This window comes from Neofelis nebulosa, chromosome 5 (assembly GCF_028018385.1).
Source record: "Neofelis nebulosa isolate mNeoNeb1 chromosome 5, mNeoNeb1.pri, whole genome shotgun sequence".
NCBI classification, from domain to species: Eukaryota; Metazoa; Chordata; class Mammalia; order Carnivora; family Felidae; genus Neofelis; species Neofelis nebulosa.
Genome location: NC_080786.1, coordinates 50,660,499 through 50,675,154, shown reverse-complemented (window position 1 = coordinate 50,675,154; position 14,656 = coordinate 50,660,499). Strand labels below are relative to the sequence as shown.

Genomic DNA, 14,656 nt, shown 5'->3' with positions numbered 1-14,656 from the left:
TTGCATTTCTTTTTTTTTTTTCGAGTGAGCAGGGGAGGGGCAGAGAGAGAGGGAGACATAGAATCTGAAGCAGACTCCAGGCTCTGACCTCTTAGCACAGAGTCTGATGCGGGGCTAGAACCATGAACTGTGAGGTCATAACCTGAGCCAAAGTAGGACGCTTAACTGACTGAGCCACCCAGGTGCCCCGAAATTGGTTGCATTTCTACACACCAAAAATGAAGCAGCAAAAGGAGAAATTAAGAAAACAATCCCATTTACAACTGCATCCAAAATAATAAGATTCGTAGGAATAAACCTAACCAAAGAGGTAAAAGACCTGTACTCTGGAAACTAAAATACTGAGAAAAGAAATTGCACAGAACACCAAGAAATGGAAAGATGTTCCATGCTCACAGATTGGAAGAAAAAATATTGTTAAAATGTCTATGCTACCCAAAGCCATGTACACTTTTAGTGCAATCCCTATAAAAATATCAACAGCATTTTTCACAGAACTAGAACAAACAATCCTAAAATTTGTATGGGAACACCAAAGACCCTGAATAGCCAAAGCAATCTGGAAAAAGAAAAGCAAAGCTGGAGGCATCACAGTTCTGGACTTCCAGTTATATTACAAAACTGTAGTAATCAAGACAGCGTGGTATAAGATGGTGTGGTACAAAAATAGATATATACATCAATGGAACACAATAGAAAATCCAGAAATAAACCCACAATTATATGGTCAATTAATCTTCAACAAAGCAGGAAAAAATATTCAATGGGAAAAAGACAGTCTCTTCAACAAATGTATTGGGAGAACTGGACAGTGATGTGCACAAGAATGAAACTGGACCACACTCTTAATCCATACACAAAAATAAATTCAAAATGGACTAAAGACCTAAATGTGAAATCTGAAACCATAAAAGTCCCAGAAGAGAACACAGGCAGTAACTTCTTTGGCAAGGGAAACAGAAACAAAAATAAACTATTGGGACTGTATTAAAATACAAAGCTTCTGCACAGTGAAGGAAACAATCAACAAAACTAAAAGGCAACCTATGGAACAGAAGATATTTGCAAATGACATATCCAATAAGAGGATAGTATCCAAAATATATAAAGAACTTATAAAACTCACCATCACAGGGGTGCCTGGGTGGCTCTGCCGGTTAAGCCTCCAACTCTTGATTTCTGCTCAGGTCATGGTCTCATGTCATGAGATCAAACACTGCAATGGGCTCCGTGCTGCATGTGGAACTTGCTTAAGGTTCTCTCCCTTTGCCCCTCTCCTACTCATGCTCGCACTCTCTCTCTCTCTCAAAATAAAACTCAGCATCCCAAAAACAATTAATCCAATTAAAAAATGGACAGAAGACATGAATAGACATTTCTCCAAAGTAGACATCCAGATGGCCACCAGATACATGAAAAAATGCTCATCATCCCTTATCATCAGGGAAGGCAAATCAAAACCACAATAAGATGTCACCTCACACCTGTCAGAATGGTTAAACAATGTAAGAAACAACAAGTGTTGGTGAGGATGTGGAGAAAAAGGAACTCTCATGCACTGTTGGTGGGAATGCAAACTGGTGCAGCCACTTAGGAAAACAGTACGGAAGTTTCTCGAAAATTTAAAAATAGAACTTGAAAAAATAAACACCCAATATTATTCTCCTATATTTACCAAAGTGTGCTGTGATCCCACAATTGCACTACTGGGCATTTACCCAAAGAATACAAAAAAACTAATTCAAAGGGGTACATACATCCTTATGTTCATAGCAGCATTGTTGGCAATAGCCAAAATATGGAAGCAGCCCAAGTGTCCATTGATGAATGGATAAAGATGTGGGATGTGGGGTGTGTGTGTGTGTGTGTGTGTGTGTGCGAAATAGAATATTACTCAGCCATAAAAAATAATGAAATCTTGTCATTTGCAATGAAATGGATGGAGCTACAGTATAATGCTAAAGTGAAATAAGTCAGAAAAAGCCAAATACCATATGATTTCACTTATATGTGTAATTTAAGAAACAAAACAAGTGAACAAAGGTAAAAAAAAAAAAAAGAGAGAGAGAGAGACAAATCAAGAAACAGATTCTTAACTATAGAGAACTGATGGTTACCATGGGTGAAATAGGTGATGGGGATTAAAATAAAAACTTTAAAAATAATAACTAGTATATTGAACATCTATATGTACTATCTACAATGCTTTATAATTATTATAATATTCAATCTGCACTAACACATATTGAGGTGTTCATCTTCATTTCGAGTTAGAGATGAGGACACACAGAAGGAGAAATTCAAATTAACTTTCTTAAAGCACAGGGTTTGTAAGAGTTACTGTCAGGACATAGAACTATCTATCCATTTTCAGAGTCCTTGCATTGTTCAGTATACCATGTTGACTTATGATCTATTTCAATGCTCTTTTTCAATGTTATATGTACAAGAGGCTTTGGTCTTAAAATCTTGACTGTATCAAAAGTTGTAATAGGATGTAATACTACCAGAACTGATAAAATGATTTGGATTTTGTTGATGTAGTAGAAAAAATGTTAGTTTTAATTTTGAAATAAAACATGAATTTGAAAAAAATCATGGATCCACTTCCCTTTCAAAAATAAAAACAAAAACAACTAAATCCTATAAAGGACATTTTAGGAACGATGAATATGGCTTGCATATCAGATAACAGTGGTGTATCCATGTACAAGTTTTTTTTTCAATATATGAAATTTATTGTCAAATTGGTTTCCATACAACACCCAGTGCTCATCCCAAAAGGTGCCCTCCTCAATACCCATCACCCACCCTCCCCTCCCTCCCACCCCCCATCAACCCTCAGTTTGTTCTCAGTTTTTAAGTCTCTTATGCTTTGGCTCTCTCCCACTCTAACCTCTTTTTTTTTTTTTTTTCCCCTCCCCTCCCCCATGGGTTTCTGTTAAGTTTCTCAGGATCCACATAAGAGTGAAACCATATGGTATCTGTCTTTCTCTGTATGGCTTATTTCACTTAGCATCACATTCTCCAGTTCCATCCACGTTGCTACAAAAGGCCATATTTCATTCTTTCTCATTGCCACGTAGTACTCCATTGTGTATATAAGCCACAGTTTCTTTATCCATTCATCAGTTGATGGACAGTTAGGCTCTTTCCATAATTAGGCTATTGTTGAGAGTGCTGCTATACACATTGGGGTACAAGTGCCCCTATGCATCCATGTACAAGTTAATAATTGTGTAACGGTTATATAGAAGAATGCCTTGTTCTCAGGAGATAGAAGAAAGTATTTATGGGCAAATGTCACAATGACAGCAGGAGAGGGCAAAATAGAGGCAAAACACAGCACAATTTGGTAAATATAGGAGAATAATATTAGGTGTTTATTTTTTCAACGTTTCTGTAGGTTTTTAAGTTCTCAAAATAAAACATTGAGGGAAGGAAAAACAGGGACCCAGCTCTTGCTCATTTCCTCTGCAAATATACAAATAAAGATTTGGCATCTCTCTTTGAAATTTCTTCTCAATCCTGTCTTGGTGCCCGGCTCAAACTTCAGTTATTACACCTTGTTATGCACCTATATTCCTAACACTGTAAATATACGTAACAGCAATAACAACCTCAAAATATTTGTACAGGGCATTAAAATTTACAAAACATCTCCTCTTATACTACTTCATGTTATCTTCACAACAATCTTAGAAATAGCTAGGCAAGGTGATGTTTTTATTCTTGCCATTTTCCGGGTGAAAAACCGAGAAGCAGAAAGTCTGAGCAACTCAGTCAAATTCACACACCCAAGACTAGCACCGTCTTCCTCTGATTGCAGACCCTGTAGTTTTTCACAACACATACTAAGTACCGCAAGGGGGGAAGTGGGTTAACAATGGCATTTGTTTTCTCATTGCTTCATTTTTTTTTCCCCAGAAAGAGACTTAACGTGTGTTTGTTTATCCCCACTATCTGAGAATTCCAGATTAGCAATGACAGAGGTGGCTCTGCTCACCCTAGTGAATCAGCATGCTGGGAAAGCCTGAGTGAGATGCTGCAAAGTGACAGGCTGCTAACATCCCCAGCCCCACCTGCCTGGGCTAGGGTGTTGGATAATGTGTCTCCAATTCCTACCCGTGTCACTGCAGATCAGCTGCAGCACAATAAGAAATTTACCGAGATTAATTCCCCTGAGACTGAGTTGACATCCCCTCAGAATATGGCGGTAATTCTTGTCACAACTCCAGGGAAACGACAAAGCACACAGAAGGAAGTTCACATGAGTCACAGACCCACAGCTTCAGAATACTAAGTGGCTCCGTCTCCACCTGACAGCTGGGGTGAGCAGAAGCCATCTCTGTTCGTTCGTGTTCTCTCACTCTCTCTTTTTCTTGACTGAGAACAACTTAAGAAAAAAAGAAAACCAAAAAACCATCCTTTCTGAGCTTGGTGAGGGTCACAGATTTGTGGTGAGGAAGTACCATAGGCCCCCAGACACATGGCCCACATTTCCTTTTTTGTATCTTACTGGTAGGGGTTACGTCTCTTCTGCCTTCACTGTTGACTTCAGATGTGAAGAGAGGGAAAGGAGGGGGAGACAATAGCGGGAGTAGCTAAATTGCATAGAATATAAGCATATTCTTCTCCAGCATCTTCCATTCTAACCAGGACATTATGAAATGAGGTTGGGAATCTTCAACATCCAAAGAGAGCACAAGATACAGTACTAGATGATTACAAATTGTTTGAAACATAATTTTCTTTAAAGCCAGCTCATCACATATTTTCTGCAGCCTTGGCAATCTTAATTTCTTAGTATGCTCTAGTAAAGGTAGTTTTAGGAAAGCTCCTGTCCTCTCTATTGAACCCAGTTGGAACAAGATAATTTGTTAGCCACGGCTCTGACGCCTATCAGAGTGATCCACCTTCAGGACTTCGGGGGCCTCCGTTAACTCTGGACAGGTTTTCAATGGCCCTAGAAGGCTGCACATCTGAAGCAGCATGTCACCTACTAAGAGTGGTGAACTCTGTAATGTGCCTTCGCTATGTTACTTAAGATCAGTTCTGCTCAAGAGAGCAAGAGAAATAAGGAGGATAAATGAAACCATGTAGAGAAACAAGTAGCTTGTGAGACACAGGAAGAATTCACATAATGTATATGGTATGACTAAGTGGATTAGTAACCTCTGAGTCACGGCAGACATAGACAAAGTAGGAAACGTGTGTGCTGAGCAGAGAGGTGGAAGGATGGAAAAATGTGATGTTCACAATGCATCTAGTATGCACATGACACCCAACGTTCAAGATATACTAAATATACATGAAATATATGAGGATTCAAATAAGGTCTTAAATCAGCCCCGTTTGGTGATCCCCTTCTGGCTTCAAAAATCCTGTGCACAAGAAATGCAGAGTCCACGGCTGTACATCAGGCTACAGCTATCAGGTGAGCTACAGCTAACGGCCAGGTGAATTTGTCCCTGAGAGCAAGAAAGCAAGTGTATGATTGACCCAGGCACCTCCTGTCTACTGAGCTGTCTTGCCCAAATCTCAAATATGATCATTATAATACACCCTCATAGGGAAGGACACTGTGGCATAGAGAGAGGACAGGCCATATGACCACTGCGTGCCATAGGATTTAGATAGTTGGGTCCCTCTACCTGCTTATACTCAATCCTAATTGTTTCAATTGCCCCATCTCTCCCCTCTTGCTTTTCACTATGCTTTTTACTTGATTTAATAAACCATGTGATGCATGCATCTTAATTGGTTGGGTGAGCCTTTCTGTTTTGGGACCTTCAGGATTGCCTGGTGATGGACTTGGAGGCTACTAATGCATCAGGGTCACTTCCCACAGGACAAATTCACAGCAGGACCACACACACAATAACAATACAACAACAAAAGACACAGCTTTAACTTTTTAAGTAATTACCATGTACTAAGCAACATTCTAAGCATTTTGTATATATCATTCCAAAAAATCCTAATTACCCTATAAAGGAGATATTAATACTTGAATTTTATAGATAAGGAAACTAAGGAAAAGAGAGGTTAAATAATGTGTCTAAAATGACACAACTAGGAAGAAATGGAAAGATGATCAGAATTAGGGTCTTATTCCAAAGTTATGTCCTTCCCATTTTGTAGGAGGCCAAGCTATTCCCCCCGCCCCCCCCCCATATCCTTCTTAGACTTCCCTTGGACACCTTATCTACCCCTCATACTTTCTTTTCTCTTTTTTTTAATGAAATTTATTGTCAAATTGGTTTCCATACAACAGCCAGTGCTCATCCCAACAGGTGCCCTCCTCAATACCCATCACCAACCCTCCCCGCCCTCCCACCCCCCATCAGCCCTCAGTTTGCTCTCAGTTTTTAAGAGTCTCTTATGTTTTGGCTCCCTCCTTCTCTAACCTTTTTTTTTTTTCCTTCCCCTCCCCCATGGTCTTCTGTTAAGTTTCTCAGGATCCACATAAGAGTGAAAACATATGGTGTCTGTCTTTCTATCCTCCTCCCAGGATTTATTTTTTCTTCATATTATGATCACCATCTATTGTAACTCAATTAGTAACTTATTGCCTGTCTCCCCCACAAGAATGTAATTTCTATAGAGGCAGGATGTTTGACTAATTTATTAACTTCTGCTTCTTCTAGTGCATGAAAAGTGCTAGTCAATGAATATCAACTGAATGAGTAAGTAAATCCTGTTACTTTTTTCTAGATATATTTTTGAAAATAAAATCACAGTCTCAAGATTACCTTTTGACTGAATATATTAACCCCAGAAAACCTATGATTACATTAACTGTAAAGGGCATGGAGCATTTCAGAACAAAACTCCAGGGAGAAACAACGGGCTAGAAGAAAATTCCATTGCCAACTCTGTATGTTAATTTCTACGTGGCCTCCCTGAAGACCCTAGTTGTTTCTGCAGCCTGGCCACCTTTATGTGATTTTCATCACATTATAATTTCAGGGCCTTGGACTTCCCCTATGGTTACCTCTGAGAAGGAATCCAGAAAAAGTGGATTTTTATACGTATGTGAATTATATGGGACATTCTAGAAAAGGGGCTTATGCTTGCTTGCTCTCCTATACCCACATTATTAACTCATTCAGAAGTCACTGTCTGTGTTGTCTCCATTTCCAGGTAAGGACACTGAGCCTCAATGGGGCTGTAAATTGCCCTGGGTATACACTCTAACAAGTGGTGAGGCCAGAAGCTGTGTTCCCCATCTAATGTCCTGTAGTCCACTTTGCAGAAATACTGTCCTAATAGGAAGGAGGAGTACAGTGAGTAGAAACACGAGATTTTCTAAAAAGCCATACCAGAGACTGAAAGAACCCACGTGAACCCATCCAGCTCTAATGCTGTTTCTTAGAATGAATGAAATAAATTTCTCTTTTTATTAGGGGTGCCTGGGTGGCTCAGTCAGTTAAGTGTCCAACTTCAGCTCAGGTCATGATCTCGTGGTTCACGAGTTCAAGCCCTGCATCAGGCTCTGTGCTGACAGCTCAGAGCCTGGAGCCTGCTTCAGATTCTGTGTCTCCCTCTCTCTCTGCCCCTCCCTCACTCATGCGCTCTCTCTCTCTCTCTCTCTCTCTCACAAAAATAAATGAACATTAAAAAGATTTTTAAACAATTTCTTTTTTTATTAAATGTATTGTTTATAAAGGATAAAACATCAGCTGAATAGGTCTAAGGTAGCAGTCCAATTTTTGGTGAATTTGTAGTTAAAATGGAAATAAAACTGATTTAGTAAAATTGGAACACGTTTTTTTTTTCCCGCCATAGAGTTGGTAGGGTTTGGCTCATCTTCTTGGATACGGAAATAATTTTCTCCAAATCACTATCTTGAAAACTCAGCTGTCCCAACCTTTCAAACCAAAATGTTAAACTGATCTGATTGGCACGCAAGGCTCTCAGGAGCATCCTGGTCAGGGGTCATAAATGAAATGCATTAGATAATTTTAATTTGATATAGTAATCCTCAGGAGCAACTGAACTGCCAAAGAATCACCTTCCATTCATTTCTGCTCATTTAGGTATCAATCAGATTTCTAGAGAAAGACCTGGCATCTGGATGTGGCTGCTGTTGCTGATGAGGAAAAATGGAATGTAAGAGTGTCCTGGGGATGTTTACCAGCAATCTGTCCTTAGCATCATCCTGAAATGTTGAACCAGATCAGACACCAGAATGCTTATAGATGTTAGGAAACCAAAATAGGTTTTAAGTAGAGAAAAATAAAGTTGGATCCATTTAACTTTAGAGCTTCACTCATTCATCTTCAAACACTTGTTCACTTATTCATCCAATCGTTTATCCATTCATCCATTCATTCATCCATTCATCCATTCATCCATCCATCCATCCATCCATCCACACAATAAATATTTATTGAGCTCCTACTCTGTGTCTTGTGCTCTGCTAGCCTGGAAATAGAGTTTATAGAACTGTGTGGTCAAATTTAGTTCTCAGCAGCCACATGTGGCTACTAAACATGTGAAATGTGGCTGACCCAAATTAAGACATGCCATAAAAGTGAAAAACACAACAGATTTCAAAGGCTTAGTGTGAAAGAAAAATCTCATTAAAAATTTTTGTATTGATTGCATGTTGAAACGATGATTTTACATATTGGGTTAAATTTTTTAATTTTTTAAATGTGTATCTATTTTTGAGAGAGAGAGTATGAGCAGTGGAGGTGCAGAGACACAGAATCTGAAACAGGCTCCAGGCTTTGAACTGTCAGCACAGAGCCCAACGTGGGGCTCAAACTCACAAACTGTAAGATCATGACCTGAGCTGAAGTTGGACACTTGAACTGACTGAGCTGCCCAGGTGCCCCATGTTAGGTTAAATTTAAATTATTTATTTATTTATTTATTTATTTATTTATTTATTTATTGGGGCATCTGGGTGGCTCAATCAGTTAAGCATCTGACTCTTGATTTTGGCCTAGGTCATGATCTCATTCATGGTTCATGAGATCAGGCTCTGTGTCAGGCTCTGTACTGACAATGTGGAGCCTGCTTTGGATTCTCTCTCTTTCTCCCTCTCTGCTCCTCCCCTGTGCACATGCTCTCTCTCTCCCTCAAAATAAATAAATGTTTTTATTTTTATTCATTTTTAAAATGTAATTTATTGTCAAGTTGTCTAACAGTGTCTACAGTATGCTGTTGGTTTTGGGGGTAGAGTCCCGTGATTAAATAAACATTTTTTAAAAAATAAAATTAAAAATACATATATATGTATTTTTTAAAGATTTTATTTTACTATTTTTTAAAACTATGTATTTAGTTTCTTTCTTTTTTTTAATTTGATTTTAGAAAGAGAGAGTGTGAGCAGAGGGGAGGGACAGAGGGAAAGAGAGAGAAAATCTTAAGTAGGCTCCAAGCTCAGCTCAGAACCCAGTGCGGGGCTCAGTTCCATGACCCTGGGGTCATGATCTGACCTGAAATCAAGTCAGTCACTCAACCAACTGAGCCACCCAGCACCCTTAAAGATTTTATTTTATTTCATTTTTTTTTTTCAATATATGAAATTTATTGTCAAATTGGTTTCCATACAACACCCAGTGCTCATCCCAAAAGGTGCTCTCCTCAATACCCATCACCCACCCTCCCCTCCCTCTCACCCCCCATCAACCCTCAGTTTGTTCTCAGTTTTTAAGAGTCTCTTATGCTAAAGATTTTATTTTTAAGTAATCTCTGCACCCAACATGGGGCTTAAACTTACAATCCTGAAATCAAGAGTCACATGCTCTATCGACTGAGCCAGCCAGGTGCCCCTTAAATATATTTCTATAATTATTCTCATCTGTTTTTTTTGTTTTTTTTTTTTACCTTTTGAATGTAGCTAACAGAAAATTTGAAATATATGTGTGGGTTGCATAATATTTCGATTGGACAGCGCTGCTAGTGACTATTTGCAGAAGATATATTCCTGCTCTTATTATGGTTTGGAGGAAAGATTGAGAGAGTGTCTTTCCGGGAAGATAATAAAATATAAAGGCAGAAGAGATGATCCATTGTGTTTAGATGATATTTCTAGGTTTTATGTCATTAAATTTTTGTTCTGAAAACTTTGCTTTGGATAGGAATTATCTAGGAATTGAAGAGCATGTAGAAAATTTGGGATGCTGCAATACTTGCTACTTTCTGGTATTTTCTGAGCTGTAACTGGACATCCTAGAAACCTGAATATCCATGGATTCCTGCTTGCCTATGGCGACACTAAATAAAATGGCTTAGAAGGAAGTAAATACTTATGGAATGGGTTGTTTGACGTGATGATTCTGTGGGGACTAAGTGAAGTTAACATTGATCTTGCCTCTTTTATGTAAAAAAGATATCCTGTGTTGTTTATGTTTGCATTAACCTGCTAGCAGGAAACAAATAAATAATTTGAACTGTAATTAGGTTGGGAGTAACATCTAATGACTAAGGGAGTCTGTGAGATTAAGTAGTTTTGGCAAAAAGCTCTAAATAAAAATTAGAGCTCAATTCCAAATGTTTTTTAAATTAAAATATGATTTAATTTAAAAATCATCATATTCTCTCAGATCAACAAATTAATGGGATTTCCTCTTTCCTTTTTAAAAAGCTATGTATACGGGGCGCCTGGGTGGCGCAGTCGGTTAAAGCGTCCGACTTCAGCCAGGTCACGATCTCGCGGTCCATGAGTTCGAGCCCCGCGTCAGGCTCTGGGCTCATGGCTCGGAGCCTGGAGCCTGTTTCCGATTCTGTGTCTCCCTCTCTCTCTGCCCCTCCCCCATTCATGCTCTGTCAATCTCTGTCCCAAAAATAAATAAAAAACGTTGAAAAAAAAACAAATTTAAAAAGCTATGTATACAAAAAGGGGTCCTCTCTCTCTTCTGTTATTCACAAGTAGTACATGGTTTGCAGACTCCTCTCCTGCCCTCAGTCATATTCAATCACTTCCTCCCTGGAGCAATGAGAAGAATATAGAGAGACAAATTAGCCTAGCACTTGGGAATGACAGAAAGCCAAACCAAAAAAACTCCTGGTGTAGGTCCTCAGACACACAAATGCTCTGTGTCTATCCCTGTCTAGCATGACTCATGTTGGAATGAGCTTTCTTTTGTCTAATAAGCTCAAGAGAAGGTTTTTTTTTTTAATTAAAAAAAAATTTTTTTAACGTTTATTTATTTTTGAGACAGAGAGAGACAGAGCATGAACAGGGAAGGGGCAGAGAGAGAGGGAGACACAGAATCTGAAACAGGCTCCAGGCTCTGAGCTGTCAGCCCAGAGCCCGACGCGGGGCTCGAACTCACGGACCGCGAGATCGTGACCTGAGCCAAAGTCCGCCGCTTAACCGACTGAGCCACCCAGGCACCCCTCAAGAGAAGGTTTGGAAATACATGCAATACATGCTGGGATTTATGGAAATGAGAGAATTAAGCATATGAGTGGCACTGAGCACAAGGAACTGTCAGGGACTCTACTGGTAAGAACACAGCGGCATAAAGAAAGAAGAAATGGGATGTGGGGCTGATTTTTTCTGGGACTGGAACACATGCCATCGATGCCAGATATCGTAGCAGAGACAGATGGCATGGCAGATGCTGTGAAAGAAAAATGACTTACTACTAGGTGAACCAGAAAAAATAAACAAGAAGGACAGAGGAAGAAGTCCACAGGTTCCCCTCTGTTGTCAGCAACATCTTCCCATGGCTATAAAATATAATCGCATCCCATAGGGTTGCAGATTGCAAAGTAAGTGTCTTACTACTTTCTCCACTGATTGCACATTTGGAATTTACAGCTATTCTTTTGAGAGGACTCACTTTCTGTCTATTGGTTTTTCAAGGAAGAAGCGAAGACAACAACAAATTGGATATATGATGCCTACATATCATGAAGAAGATGCTACTGCTAACCTTTCTTGGCTCAGTTGGTTGCTGTGTGATATGTAGAACCCGGATGAAACTCGTCTTGGTTTATTCTAGAAATGTTCCCAATTAACATCCTTTCAAGGTGCAAATCAAAGGGGTTGGCATTTTAATAAATTTTTTAAAAACATGTCTTAGAAAGCTGGGCTGGGCTCTTTCATTACGTCCTTGGGGTTTAAAACAGGTGCCTATAAAAATCCTGTTAGCCTGTGTTGTGGCCCCATGGAGTTGATAGGAATGGTTGAAACCAATAAAAATGATTTTCAAATGCTAAGGGTCTAATATGAGATACTCAGACACACACATACAGCACAGTGCCAACATACGTAGATTTAATATAGGAAAATTCATCAATAGGCACTTGGCAACCACTGTTGCGTCACTTATATTAGACAGGAATGGAAGCAATCAAGCCTAAAATCACCAATCTGAGTTGCTGAAATAAAGACAACTGTGTGAATGATATTAAGGATTTTCTGGCCATTACAAAAAAAAAAAAAAAAGGGCTGGGGACTGGCAGGTATCCAATGATGGTTTTGTCATTATATTTGCAGAAGAAATTGAATGATTAAAAGACTATAGAGTAACGTTGGCTAACAAAGAACTACTGTGGGGCCTTTAAGGGTAATTTTGATTATATATAACATTGACTTTCTGTAGTGTTTTTAGAAACACTAATAGCTCTCTAATGTAGACCCCATCGTATACGTATAACTTTCACTCACATACACACTTGTGACTTTATAAAATCATTGCAAAAATGAATCTTAATAACATGGAAGCCAGAAATAGGTTAGATACCTTCCCCCCTCCCCCCCCCCCCGTTTTTAGGGGAGCAAATGCACCCAAGGCCTCCTGGCAATCCCTATTTCTCATTTTCTTCTTATTTCCTATTTCTTCTTCCATTGGCGGGATCAGCCCTGTCCTCTGCTACAGTAAAGTAGAAGACACTACATGCAGAGAATGGGTTTCCAAAGACTAGTATCAAACTGGCATTTCCATCGGGCCCACCTTGGAACAAGTAAGCGTACCAAGTTTGAGGATACACATTTTCTGAAAGCCAGGGAAAAATTATAGGGAAGCTCTTTCAATCTGGAACAAGTCCTACTTGAGGAATTTCTGTGGTACATTCCTACTAAATCCTCCCAAAGAAATAAGCCTCAGAGCCTGGGGGACCAGCTAAGAATGGATCCCTTCTTGGGGGAGGGTGGGGAGAGCTGACTACATTCCAGCATCAAGTGGTTGATGGCTGCAGGGCTACAAAATTCCATGTTCCTTGACCTAATCATCAACAAATGCAAATTTCTATGGTCTGACATCCTTCCTTAGACTTCTGAACTTGGACATTGACTCTTGATAAAATGGTTGACAAAATATTCTGCTCTGTGGAATTTTCTATGAGAAACTCAGGGAAAATTAAAATGTTCTCTGATTCTAGCAAAGGCTGGACAATGTTGTAATTACAAATTCTACGGGGTAGCAATCTTGTGTGTTTAATGTTAACACTCTGAAGCTCCCTTCTAATAAATTTCAACACATAATCAGTGTTCATACTGCAGACACCATTATCACATCGGTATCACATAGCTTAGATCCTAATTGAGAACTTCTCCCTTCTAGAGGTATATAATGCAAATTATAATGTTTTCTGCTTGAGAGACTCCCGCATTCTATCTCTACAATTAGACATGAGGGTGGGGCGGGGGCAAAATGGGAAAAAAAAAAACCCTGAAAAATCCTATACATGATGTAATTTAATTGCAAAGGACTCTTTCCCAAGGAGGAAGACAATGCCACAAGCACTTAAAATGGGAAGCAATTTCAGTTTTTCACAGTTCCCACTAAATAGTATTTTATTTGACACTTTTGTTCATCAGATAGTTTTAGTGTTCTCTTTTTATGTGTCATTGGGAAGAGGGTGACATCATGTTATCCTTGCGATGAGCACTTCTTACACTAATAAGATGTTTATGATTGCTTTAAAACCTCTTTTTTGCTTTGATAAAAATATGTATTTCTAGATTATTTCCAGAGATAGTTCTTTTTTTTTAAATGTTTATTTTTGAGAGAGAGAGAGTGTGTGTGTATTGGGGTGGGGGGGGGGGGGAGGGACAGAGAGATAAAGACACAGAATCAAAGTAGGCTCCAGGCTCTGAGCTGTCAGCACAAAGCCTGACAGGGGCTCAAACCCACGAACCGTGAGTTGAAGTGACCTGAGCTGAGCTGCGCTGAAGTTGGACTCTTAACTGACTGAGCCACCCAGGCATTTATGAATTTCTAACACTGCTATTGCTTTATAATAAACTGATTTTCTCAGAATTAAAAAAGCAGAAAACTCTAGGAGAAAATTACACGTATAAATATTTATATTTTAACATTTCTCTGTAGTTGCACAAGAGATAAACGGCAAGGAAAATAATTTCTATGATATTTTTTTGTCAGAAATGCAACCTACCAAAAAACTCAGATATACTTTCGTATCTACAATCATTTGGAACTTCTGTAACTTCTATAACCCTATAGCAAGAGTAAACCTTTATAGAACCTGATTTATTCCAAGACCCTGGACTACCTTTTGAATCATCAAGGACAAATTTATCATCAGTATAATTTTTTGTTGATTATTATATTCTAAGTCCTTGAAAATGTGTAAATGTATGTCATATTGTAAACCTCAAATGACTTTTTGCCCTTTTCCCCCTGAAAATCTTTGTTCTCATTCACCTCAGGTAAGTCTAATCCAT

At 39.0% G+C, this 14,656-nt stretch overlaps 1 protein-coding gene across 5 annotated transcripts in view; it reads right to left on the bottom strand.

Annotated features, from left to right (window-relative positions):
- Positions 1-14,656, bottom strand: part of KCNAB1 (potassium voltage-gated channel subfamily A regulatory beta subunit 1) — a 417,917-nt gene that overhangs the window by 46,198 nt on the left and 357,063 nt on the right. The gene's annotated exons all lie outside the window — the stretch shown is intronic.